This window comes from Paralichthys olivaceus, chromosome 8, assembly GCF_024713975.1.
Source record: "Paralichthys olivaceus isolate ysfri-2021 chromosome 8, ASM2471397v2, whole genome shotgun sequence".
Classification (NCBI taxonomy): domain Eukaryota; kingdom Metazoa; phylum Chordata; class Actinopteri; order Pleuronectiformes; family Paralichthyidae; genus Paralichthys; species Paralichthys olivaceus.
The window spans coordinates 13,149,421-13,162,500 of NC_091100.1; the positions used below are offsets into that span (position 1 = coordinate 13,149,421).

At 41.5% G+C, this 13,080-nt stretch overlaps 1 protein-coding gene across 14 annotated transcripts in view; it reads left to right on the top strand.

Moving 5' to 3' along the window:
* ptprdb (protein tyrosine phosphatase receptor type Db) overlaps positions 1-13,080 on the top strand; it is a 145,263-nt gene that overhangs the window by 29,209 nt on the left and 102,974 nt on the right. For all 14 annotated transcript variants that reach the window (XM_069530207.1, XM_069530211.1, XM_069530214.1 and 11 more), the window contains exon 4: positions 11,972-12,047. The gene's annotated coding sequence lies outside the window, so the exon portion shown is untranslated. The remainder of the gene's footprint in view (positions 1-11,971; positions 12,048-13,080) is intronic.

Here is a 13,080-nt window from a genome sequence, read left to right on the forward strand (position 1 = left end):
TATGAGTACTATATTGAAAAACTGTACTATATATTTAAAGGTAATATCCAATTGATATAGATATTTAATTTAATTAAAAATACATATTACATAAAAAATATATAATACTAAATATACGGTAAAGGGGTAGACTTTGTGTAAAACCAAAATTAATCTTCATATTTGTCATGATGATTACATTGTGCACTTTACAGATATACTGGTTCAAATGAATGCTAAAGATGTTAAGATAAGAACTTAAGCCTCCGGGAACTCATGCTGTGAAAGTGGACAGAGACTTTTAAGGCTGAAAAACTCACTCGATGGACTTGAAAACAATTAGGGTAGCAATCAACCTCAGTGACACTTGCAGTAGATCCTTTTAAAACAACGCGAACATGACATTTTTTAAGTCATGAGATATAAGACACCCCCAACTTTTTACACCTAAGTTTCTAGAAAATAATATTTGAAAAATTGTCTTGTGCAGAGTGGATATAGCTTGGTACAGTATTCTTCTGTATTTTCTTTTCAGGAACATAAATGCCTATTATGTAAGGTAAACCCTGCTTTCTTATTATTCCTTGCCTTACCTATATTTGTTAAAAATGATGGTCTTTTGGGAACAGTTCCCACCTCTGAGGGGGGTTGTCTGCTGGAGGAACTGTAGAATGTTAAAAATATATATCTCTGTGAGAATATAATCAGGTTGATTATGTATTGAGTTATGACAAAAAGACAAAGTACGTGATTTGACAGAAATTGCTGCAATTTAAGTGGGTGGTTGTCTCCCTGAGTTGTCTTAGCCATGCACTGCAGGGCCAGGTGCAGTTCACAGTTTAAAAAGATCCATTACACCCAGAACTGGCCTGCACTTAAATTAAGCTCAAACTTGACCAAATGGCCCTATTACATAATGGTATGATACTGCCAGGGGCCATTTTACATAGTTATTACTTTGACTTTTCAAACTTTATATCTTCTTTGCTTCTTTTACTTGAGAAAAAAATAAATGCAGGACTTTTACTTGTGTTCTGGATTATCTGGATGATTTCATAGTATTTTATTGTTACTTTTAATTCAGATGATGATCTGAATACTTCCTCTACTGTCCATCCTCTACAATCTGTGCATGTGTGTGTGCAGTTATGATCAGTTACATGACTTGAGATGGCAGGTAAAAGGTGAAAAGTTTAAAATGAGCCGTCTGATGATTTTGGGGGCCTTTTGAATAATTCTGCTTGATAAATTGCGTTTCTCACATGTCTCTGACAAACAGTCACATAAATCCACAGGTGTGGAAGCAGATACAGGATGTAGATACGTTTAGACTTGGATAGTAGGGTTCACATTTGAATTTTGTTGTTAAGTCTAAACTTCTCAATTTCAATATTTTTTATTTATCTATAAAATCTATAAAAGAAAAATGTATACACCAACTAGCATGTTGAGAATAATTCATCTTGATGAAAAAAATCAGGCATGTTTTTGGAGACAGATATTTATAGGTGTGTGCAATCTGGTGCAGATCTTGATCTACTGAATTGAAATGCTGTTTTATAATGGGACTGTTGGGCCTTGTTCTCTGAGTGTCCTTCTAGTTGCATACTTAGCATTAGGTGGTGTTCTGGCTTACACACTGGGGTGAACCTAACTAATGCCCAAATTCAGCTTATTCCTATTCCTTCGGTCACTCCGCTTAAAAGTGCCAAGTTGGGTACCCATGCATGAACTGGTCTAGTGCACAGTGTCACTCTCTATGTACAACAGCACGAAACACTGTACGTTGTGTAATGTGTGGTGTTTGTGTTAAGAGCATTAGCTTTAGGAGCTCCGCTCAGCAGGAGAAAGGTTAATTATCACATCCTGTTACACACAGACAGGACACCTCCTCCTGTTAAGCACACACAGACTCTGAACCACACAAACACGCAAACCATCAAACAAAACCCGCTTTTATCTGGCATATACAGATGAAATCTAGCATCTGTTTGTCCTCATTTCACTCATTGCTCTCAATCAAGTGCGTCTCTTTTCACTCTACTCACTCCTTCCGCTGCATGTCCCTCCTCCTCTGCCAGAAACCCATATTCCGACATGACGGGAGCGGTGCCACAAAAAATCATTCATGGCACCATTCATCAGGAAGAAACAAACTAATTCCCCTTGGATCACGTTTCTTCACTTTGATACTATGTATGAATTGGGCAGGTTTATCACGTCTCTTTAAAAGAGATGGGGCCCAATTCAAGAATGAAATGACAGATGAGTGGACGGTGGAGTTTGGCGAGCGTAAAGCAGGGCGCCACAAAAAATGATTGCTGTTGTGTACTCAGGAAGAAACCAAACAACTTAGAGCAAAAAATTGAAATCGACAATTCAAACGCCACGTCAAAAAAAGAAGTGTGATTTCCTTCTTTCCGGTTTACTCACCTTCTTTTAGGTGTCTCTTATCCTTCTATATTTGTACACATCTCCCCTCTACATGTGTTGTTTCCTATCCACCTCTTATCTGTCTCTCTCTCTCCATCCTTATTTCATTACCAGTCTAGACATCTCCAGCAGCAGGTGCTGGGAGAGGTGGAGAAAATACGGTGAGAGGAAGGGAGGAAAGGAGCCAAGGGGATAAGGAAGATGGAGTTAAAACAGGGAGAGATTAATAGATCAAGTGGAGAGGCATATGATGAAAGTTAAGAGGAGTATGGAGAGGAAAGGGATGGGGGTGAGGTTAAGGTGGGATTTGGAGTAGAGAGGAAGGAGGGGAAGGAAAAGATTTTCCAGTGAATCAGGTAAGTTCTATTTGAAGGGAAGAGGTGCAGAAGAGGCTATTTTAATGCAAGGTTGAAAATTGAGAGGAAGGCAATGGGAAATGTGGAGAAGAGGAATGAAAAGGAAGTGTGGAGGGAAGGAGGCAATTGGGGGAATGAGAGGGAGAAAAAATCCTACCAAAAGGTCGGGGCTATGTGAGAAAGAGGAGGGAGCACAAGGATGGATGGATATATGGATAGAGGACAGGTAGGAGAGAGGACAGGAGCAGTGTTGTTGTGGTTTTACGGGAGGACACGGACTGCAAGGAAGTGAGGTGGGTAATAAGGCCATAGCTCATTCCTGTGGAGATATGTGAGTGTGTCTCAGACTGTCTGTGTGCGCACTCGCTGTGTGTCTGTGTGTACACGGGTAGCTGAGAGGGAGCAGCCTCTATCCTATTAGTGACTACCTCTCACTGAATGACTTATATGCACCTTGTTTTTCACCAATGGGATGACAGCAAATGCTAAGGAAGAAACAAACACGCACAGACACACACACACACACCACACACACACACACCACACACACACACACACACACACACACACACACACACATGCAGGGTCATACAGCCACAGGAGTAGCGACAGGAGAAAGCTGCTCTTCCTCCCTGATGTGGAGAGAAAATGCCATCAGCACAAGAAAAAAACCCAAAACAACGGCTTAAAAAAGTATCAGATAGAAATAACTTAGACACACAAATCACCAAACGTCTGTCTTGGTATTGAGGTCACGGTTGGGTATGCAAGAGCAAGAAATAAGAAACATTAAACTGCTTGTTTTTTCTTCTAGTCTCTTAACAGAATATGACTTTCATTATTTAAGTCTGCACAAGTACATTTACAAAATTAAATCAAAAAAGTATTACAGGGATCAGCATGTCTTTAAACCCCAGCATCATGGCCACTTGTCAGAATCAGAATCAGAAGTACTTAATTGATCCCCGTAGGGAAATTCAAACGTCACAGAGCTCCTGAGAAAGAGTTGAAAGAGCAAAAGCAGGTTTAAACATAGTAATATAAAAATCAGGTAAGACTAAAGTGAAATAAAAGATATACATATGTAGAAATAAAAAACGGGTATGTATAGATTTACATTTGTCCACTGTACAAAAACACCTTTGGCTTTTGTTGTTAGATTGTTGATACCTGACCCAGTCGGGCTGGGTTAGGAGAAACATTTAGAAATGATATACAGCCTGGTCTTTAAACTATATTATATTTCAGTCATGTTGGCCAGGTTTCCTACCAGAGGAAAACATCTGGCTTGGGTCTGGTTCAGGTACCAAATACAGAATACCTGTCTGGGTCAGGTTGGGCTCGGTTAGTTTCTCCCCAGCTTGTTCGGGTTATAGTGGCCCGAGCTTTATTTGTTATTACTTTGGCACATCAAATTGTTAGCAAGAGGCTAATGTCATGGGGAGTTGCATTTGCAGGGCAGTTGCGGAAACAAAATTGAGTTCTGCACATACACAAAGTTCTGCACGTGCAGTGGCTGCATTCGTTCAGTTCACATACAACACTGAAAGGCTCATACTGAAATGTAACCTCTAAATTGAGCCAAAGTCATGATGCCACATTCAGGCTTTAGCCTCCGTTCCTCTAGCTTCTGTAACTAATGGAATATCTCATTCAGCATTTCTATGATTGATCTTTGTGAAAAAAATAAATTAGCTGAATGTATTGAAATATAATATTAGATTCTATTTTGAAGTAACTGCCAGCTGTGGGCAGAGAATCAGGGCAAATTGGAATGCATCAAAATAAGGTTTTGTATTAAGATATGACGTTGGTTTGTTTGGTTTGGAGCCATTTTTAAAAATAGCAGCAATATTGAAAAAGTCATTCTAAACAAACACAGTGCAGTTTGTATTGATCATATAATATCCTTAGAAATACAGCAAAATATTAGATGTTTATTTATGAATAAATCCTCCAGATTGGTTTTTAAGATATTTTTTGGGACATTTTGGGTTTATTGACAGGAAAGTTCATGAGCAGCACTGGGTTGGAACCAAATCTGCAGCTGATGCAGGACGACTCGAGCCTCCAAATCCAATTCAGTAAAAAACTTTTTTTTTTATTAGTTATGGATTATGGTGAAATGTACAGGCATTATTTGAATGGAATTTTAAATTCTCATGCTGCTGCATATCATTTTGCACTTAATTATCAGTGAGGCAACACTCATCATTGCATCCTTTACAAAAAGGTTGGGTGGTTCTCTGTGTGATTATGCATCTCTTTATTTGGACGGCTCTTATTGGAACACTGTCCTCATGTTTCCTGTGTGCTTCACTTGACTACATACTACACTTAGGTTCCACGTCTGAAGCTGAAAGATCTGTGTTTGTAAGATTTGCACTATTCACCTTGAATTCCCTTCAGATAACTTTAAAAATACATTCATTTTAATCTCTAATGTTTTAATTTGTATGTGTTTCACTTGATTTTGTGTTGCACTTTTGTAGCACAGTTGTATCTTTTATCCTTTATAGTAATTCAATTCAGTAAAGTTTTATTTGCACTGCTACAAATCACAACATTATCTCAAAGCACTTCACATAGTCAGGTCAGGAGCCCACATCAAGCATATGTGTGTGTCTGTGTGTGTATGTGTTTACATAAATATGCACCTCTGAAAAACCTCAGCTCGTTTCCAGCACACAAATAGACTACAGCGAACAACCTGCTGCACTTGTATGGTGGGTGTCTGAGTGCTGCATAATCAGCCGCTCCAGGGAATTTTTAATTGCAAGTTATTTAACAAAGTCTCCTTCTATCTTACAAGGGGTTTATAATTTGGACCAGTCGCCCCACTTCTAGTTCATAAACCTGAAAACCCTTAAAACTATTGTGCTATTGTGTCAGAACATTAGCATGAAGGAAGTCTGGTGGGCATTTACAAACAATTCTAAGTTGTCAGTTTAAACAGAAATGGGGAAAAAGAACAAACCTAGTTTTCCTAGAGAAAAGAAACTAGGAAATCATTTCACTGCAAAACTATGAGAAGATTGGTACTTTGCAAAATTACAAAATGATCTTTGTAACACATGCATAAAAAACACATACACATATAGACCTTAAAATATCTTTTCAATCCCATCTAGTCCTTGAATGTGAAAGTTAATTTATGTTATTGTAATTTACCATCTCCATGGTGACATTTCAGCAGACTATGACGACTGACCCCGTCAGACTCCTCAAACCCAAGGACTAATGCTTCGGAGAAAAGTAGATATGAGAAGAAGATATAAGAATCTCAAATAATTTTAGCCATTTTAATTAAATTTATGCATATTCCTCCCTGTGAAGAATTTGGGGCAGCTGTATCAGCGAGAGGGGGGGGAGAAAAAGAGAGAAAAGGAGAAAATGGGTCACTCTGGTTGAGGGGCTGAGAGAGGCTTCATTAGGAAACCCGCTGCCGTCGTTCCGTGGCCATTCTAATTCTGCTCCAGCATTCCCATTCAGCACTTGTGGGAATCCAATATCAGCCTAACATTTGTGATCTTGTCAAAAGCGAGGAATAAGCAGGTGTCAGGTCACGCTGGTCTCACCCGCCGCCACTCCAGTGACATACTGCCACCTCTCTCTATTTATTCTGCCGAAATCATTCCGCCTCGCCTTGAGCAGAAAAATGTCAGGAGCTTCTTATCCAGAACTTCTGAAGGCTGCTCGTGACGAACGCTGCATGGATTGTGTGTCAGTATAAGAATCAGGATGTTAGGACTGAAAGGATCTGATGGATCTGAGCAGGGTAATTAGATGTACTGTGTAATTTTGCTTTTCTAAGATAATAACTAAGCAGATGGGACACTGCAAAGCTCTGTCAGAGTTTCTCCTCTTCAGAAGATCTCCCTCTTATATCTATTTGCCCTTTTTCTCATTTGCTATAATTCTCCATACCTCCGTCTCTCCTCTTCACCTCGTAACAGCCATTCTTCTTTTCATGCTTTCCCTCTGTGTTGCAGGCGCTTTCACTTCTTTCGCTCCCTCAGTCATTTGTTCTCTTGGCCTCGAGCTCAGTGGCGTCTAATATGTCTTTAAAAGTAGGACACCACTGAGTAATTTGTTGCACCTACCAAATGATAATTCAGACTTCTTACCATATATCCACGACTACAGGGACACCCCAGAGCGCACAAAAGCATCCGCTGCTGTGGAGATCAGTCGTCATGGTTTTCTCGTCATTGAAGAGTTGAAAAAATAGGATTATTTCTCAAAGACATGTAGGATACAGTTTTACAACAGAGAGTTTTGTACCCTCTGTGTAAGCTGTGTCATTACACTGCCTTTATGTGAATGGTACTATTTTGTTCATTGCTGTCAGCCGTGCTCTGCTGTAGTTTGTCTTCCTATACCAGTAAACATGAAACTAGTGTCTGCTTTTACAAACATTTCCAACCTTGTTTGGTCTGAGCCTGTGGACTTCTCAGTTTAACAGGTGTGAAAGGTGCCTTGGACAATGGTCCAGACCAACGGAATCAAATTTTGTTCGACTAAAAGAGCTGGTCTCGGTCCGGATCATGGCTTGGTTCATCTGTAGTGTGAAAACAGTTTTTTTTTTGGATACTTCAGACAGAAAGTTGAGACAACATTAAGCAATGGAGTAAAAATAGCAGCAGATTTTGGGTTCCAAGCTGATGGTTTGCCAGGGTCTTTCTGTGTGGAGATTTCACCAGGGTACTTCATTTTCCTCCCACACTGTAAAGACAGCTTAGGTTAATGGAAGTTTCTAAGTTTACCGTAGGTATGGAAGTCTCTGTGTTGGCCCTGCGATTCACAACCTGTCCAAGGTCTACCTCAGCTCCAATGTCAACCCCCTGCTGCCCTTAAACAACAAGGGGTATAGATGACGCATGGATGCGTGAATGGAGGCATGTTGCAAAGCATCAGGGGTTCAACAAAGACACAGTTTTTATTAAGGATGAAGTGTAGAATCTTCGGTACAGTACTTGTGACTAAAACTTCTATTTCTCACTGTTCAATCAATTTAAAAAATGTTTTTAAAAGTCCTTCAGCTTTATGGGAGAGAACTTTTGATGTTGTTACAGAAATCATCTTCAGGGAGAAATCTTCTTCTGAGTAAAACAGTAAATGATTTGTTTATGGACACTTTTGACCTTGGCTATTCACTTTGATGTTAGATTTTGCTGCGGGCCGCCTCACACTTGTGGTGAACATGAAGGTTTGTGTAGATTAGACGTGTTTTGTCTTGTGTCCACTTTTAGCACACAAAGTTTGCCAAATCTTCCTCCTGTTGGTCGAATGTCATGAGACTCCTCTCTCTGTTTTGAGACTCGACTCTGCTGCTGCACAGAGGAGACACTCTCACATAAGCGTCTAAGCAATGAAAGTATTTAACAAACTGGAAAAAAATGTATTAAATAAATATGCACACTTTCACCGATACACATAAATGAGCCAAATTAGTTTTATTATTATTACTACCTGTGGGGCCAGTGGGCAAGTTATGTAATCAGTGTCTGTCGGAACGCTGCTAAAATGCAGACACCTGCTATCAACAATGATTGTGCTTATATAATCACGGTCTCTGCACACGCAGATACAAATACACACCAGAAAACATCATCGCAACCTCTTGAAAGTCGGAAGAGGAGCTCCTGTGTTTGATTTATACAGCTCGATTAGAAGAGGACTAAACAGAGGGAATATTGTATTAATAATAAAAACAAATTACCAGGATATGGTTGTACATCATCTCATCTTCAATGTGGTCCTTAAACAAGCATAAGAACAAACAGAAAACGTAAAGTACTTATAAACAGCGCATGAAACTAGTAACCAGATTTCTTTTCTACTGTATGCACAGTCATCATGGTCACAAACCTGGGACTATACGAGGACATCTGCTCAGGGGTCCACACGGACCCTCGCAGACTTAATTAATGTCACACAGTCACAGAGTCTATAAATTGTCCTTATCTCTGATCTAACCTCAATTTAACATCCAGAAAAGGTTAGATGAACCATTTTCTCTCCGTATGAGTTTGTTTGATGTGTGTGGATTTTTCACACATTTCTGTGATTTCTCATTCAGGGTTGTGTTCTGGATAAGTTTCTCATCAAGAATCTCAATATAGGCAAAGAAATGTTGTTGCTCTAGTGTTTAAAGTGGAAATATGACTGCACACTGAGGTACTGTGATCTGACTTGATTCAAAATGCAAGTGTGAGGGAAATTTGTATCCTGCGTGTATGTATGTGTGCGTCTGTGTGTGTGTGTGTGTGTGTGTGTGTGTGTGTGTGTGTGTGTGTGTGTGTGTGTGTGTGTGTGTGTGTGTGTGTGTGTGTGTGTGTGTCTCCCTGTTACCTTGCTTTCTCATGCACAGGTTGTTGGGATGAGACTAAATCTACACAATGGACGCATCTGTAATTGAGTAATCCTCAGTCCTCTGAAGGCCCTTTCTCTCCCAGTCTCCATAAGTTCAAGAACAGCGAGCCACTTTTGAAGCATCATGTATCCTCTGAAAAATGCTCAACCCTCCTGGTAGGGGCAGATTAGATGCCTATCCCTTTGTGAAAACCCCTCAAACACCACACACACTAACACACACAGATTTGGTGAACAAGTTGAAGTTGTTTACACCAAACTGTGTCACGCTGCTCTGAGGGTCCCTGTTTCCCATCTTTACCTCGACATCCTGAGCAAACTGATTGAATTTCCCACTGTAATGTGTTTTTCTAAAGAATTACTCCGCTGATGAGCATGTGGTCTTGAAATGTTTCATACTTGAAAACCGCCATGGTCAGACGAGTCACTGCAGCTCAAGGAAGGTTGCGTCTGGAGATAAAGGTTGTAGGTAATCATGTCAGTGTTATGTGCCGTCCTGCTGCGACCCTCTACATTTTAAGTGTGGCTTAAAGAGACAGTCATCTGAAGCCCACCCCGCCGCCCTGATTACCCACTTGCCTTGATGTTAAGTCAAGTTGACAGAAAAACTGAGAAGAGTGTTTCACACATGCTGAGTGAAGCCAAACCAAAGTAAACCAAAGTTCCACTGGGCTGCCCTGGTTAGGTTTAGACTTCAAAAAAAAAGAAAAAAATATCTGGGCCATTGCTGTGCGGAGATAGTTTGGTTCGTGGTGTGAAAGCGGGATGCGAAAACGCCTTCTTCTGTGACCTAAAATGCCCCACATCGTTTCTGACGACACGGGAAACCTTGAAGGAGATGTCCAGACGAGGCAAATATCAACATTTTGACTCTCACTGAAGAGTCACTTTAGCCATGAACATAAAAGGGATTCAAGGGCTGCTCTGAAGGGCTCCCACGAGAGGCCTTGCGCAGATTCAAAGCAGCTAAAGGGGTTTGCAGTCAGACGTTCACCACGGGTGCCACTTAATCACATGAAAATCAGGGGAGGAAACTACAGTAATGCGGTGTCTACCAAAAAAAAAGAGGATAAACATAACTTCTCCCAGCTCATTGTGCGAGAGCTGTAAACCGAAATTGCTTGCGCCAACATGAGCTTTCCAAATGATCTAGTTTCCAAACACTTCTCCTCTCCCGCACAAGGCTGCCAAGGCTTTAATTACTTCTGCTGGGCCAGCACAGGTGAAGCACACTCACTAACAAGGTGGTTTCCAACCAGGGAGCACTGAAACCTAACAGGAAAACAATGTGATGGAGAGGACAAGTGGAGCCAGCAATAGAAGGTAACCGATGCTTATAATAATCCTCCAACCAGCGGATTTCTCCAGCTATTGTCAGATCGTTACAGAAGAAACACAAAGCGTGATTGGAGAGGATCCCGACGAGGAACGTGTGATCAGCTGAAAATAAAGTGTGAACTCGCATTTACCCATACATTTTTCACAGCGCACGTATATGCAAGCACAGGCAGCAGTGAAAGCTATCACACGTCAGATCAGCGCTGCAAAAGCAAAGAGATTCTTCTTCAATTTATTTTTGCATTAAAAGCTAAGTTGATTCCCCAACCTGAAAACTGTGGGTGATCACGATTTTAAAAATAAGCAGCAATAATGACTTATGTCCCAGTTTTCATTTGCAATAAACCCGACTCATGATCTCAAGATCATCAGATGCTGCCGTTAATATATGCTGCCATCATCGACTCTGCCCTTCTTCAGTAAGTCGGTCAGCAGCACAAAAGGCAGGAATGGTGTAACAGCACAGACTAGTGGTGATTCTGTGTTACAACACCTTGCTCCATTTGCCAGTGACACAATCTTTCCAAGCATCTTAATATAATCAGCAGTGCTCTCCCTGTTATCTTTACCCCATTATATCATGGTGTCACAGCCTTCTGCAAAGTGGGGGCAGGAATTACAACATGTCATAATTTCTCCTAATTGATTCTTTAAATAAATGAAAAGTTTTAAAAGTGCCCTGCAACAATATGTGTTTCACAGGACTGCTGCTGAGGGTTTAGGGCCTCAAGGTTCAGCTAAGGATGGATGTCAGAGCAAAGACAATAACTGTGCGACTGCCCACGATCCTTTGAGACCCATCCTCATTTCACTCTCCACCAGCGAAGTGATTTTTATTTCGCTCCGACTCAGTGTGCTCCGCTGCACTCCATAGATGGCAGAAGAATTCAGAATAACAAACACAGGGTCACGGCAGTTGCAAAATGCACAGGGGTAACATCTGGAGTTGTGTGTGTGTGTGTGTGAGAATGTGTATACAGTCTTTCTTTGCTTACGTTTCACACGCCTCTGCACTAGTATCCACATGCGTCCTAACTCAACCCCTCTTGATCTGTCAGAGTGTATTCTTATCATCATACTTGAGGTGCTGCATGCTTTTCCCACTCCGGCTTTTCCGCCCCTCATCCCCTAACATCCCCACGTTCGGCTTGTAAGAAGCTGGCATGGAAGCCTTAAAAGCCTTAAAAGCTCCCGGTATAGGAGTTGAGCTAGAACTGTCCATTTGACCCAACCTGCTTTTGGAACAACTCCACTGCAGCAGTTGAACTCAGGGTGCACGTAGGGAGCTTCGGTCTGAATGCTATCACACACACACACACACACAGATGCAAAGGCAAGTGGTAGCAGACACAAACACTAGGATTTAGTATGAAAGCCAGAGTTGGCTTTAAGAGCATTGAGTTCTGAAAGGCTAAGACTCTTTTCCTAATCCCTTCCCTACTTTTCCTCTTCTTCCCCCTCTTCATTCTCTTTCTTCTTCTCTCTTGCAGGAGAATTCTTTGGAGATTTCTTGCTCTTTCATTCCTCAAGGATGAAGCAGCACAGTGGACGTGTGCACTGAGACAGGTATGCACTGATGGCCGTGTTGTGACCTCCAAAAACACAACATGTACACACACACACACACACACACACACACACACACATATATACACAGGATTCTTCTACTGTTTCTAAAAGGCTTTGGCGTGTGAACAGAGGAAGAGAGTGAGTACAAAACAGAAATCAGAAGTGTTGGGGATCTCTCTTAGAGAAAGAGAGTGAAGGCAGAACACAGAGAAAGACTCGTCCTTGGGGACGTGGAGGAGCGAGTGAAGACACGGCCGACAGGATGAAAGTTTAAACAAACATCAGCTCCCCACAGGAGTGGCAAATCTGCTGCCGTCGCACCGGACAGCGTGAAGGAAAGACATGCAAAGAGACAGACCGGCAGACGGGACAAGACAGAGCGGCGATCCCCAGCTGTTTTTAAAACCCTGCCTGTGATACATTATTGAACATGCAGCTCCCCAACGCATCGCTGAGCTTTCCTCTCATGTTAGCGCTCAAGTTGGCATAGCGTCATAATTCTAAATATAAAGCATTCGCTCACCCCTCTTTGGTTTGTTAAAAGATGCAGAGGCTGCACGTAGGCTGTGTGTGTGTGTTACTCTGAGTGGCACTTTCCTTTTTCTGGTGCTGGCTGGAGTTTGAGTTGAGTTTGTGTGTGTGACTCATTTCGGTTGCAAGCTCTGCCAAACTTCAAAACACACAAAGAAAAAGAAACAAAAATAGATTTCATGGAACTCTTTGAAAGTATTGTTAGATGATGCACACAGTAGACTGAGCCGAGCGCCGCGCTTCACTGGGAGTCTGTTGCACTGTACAGTAAAGGAAGTGAGACCCCATCGAGGGGATTGATTTTGAATCAGACAGCACGTGGAACACTGCAGGTCTGCAGCTATCCACTGCAGCTGTAACTTACTTTGCACGACACAGCTTTACTCCTCACTTTTCCTAGTTCCTTGGGTGAATTTTCCGAGGTCACCTGCTGAGAATTCATGCAGTTGGAGTACCTGGTCTAGTCTACAGGTGGCGGCAGAGCAACATACCCAGCAGG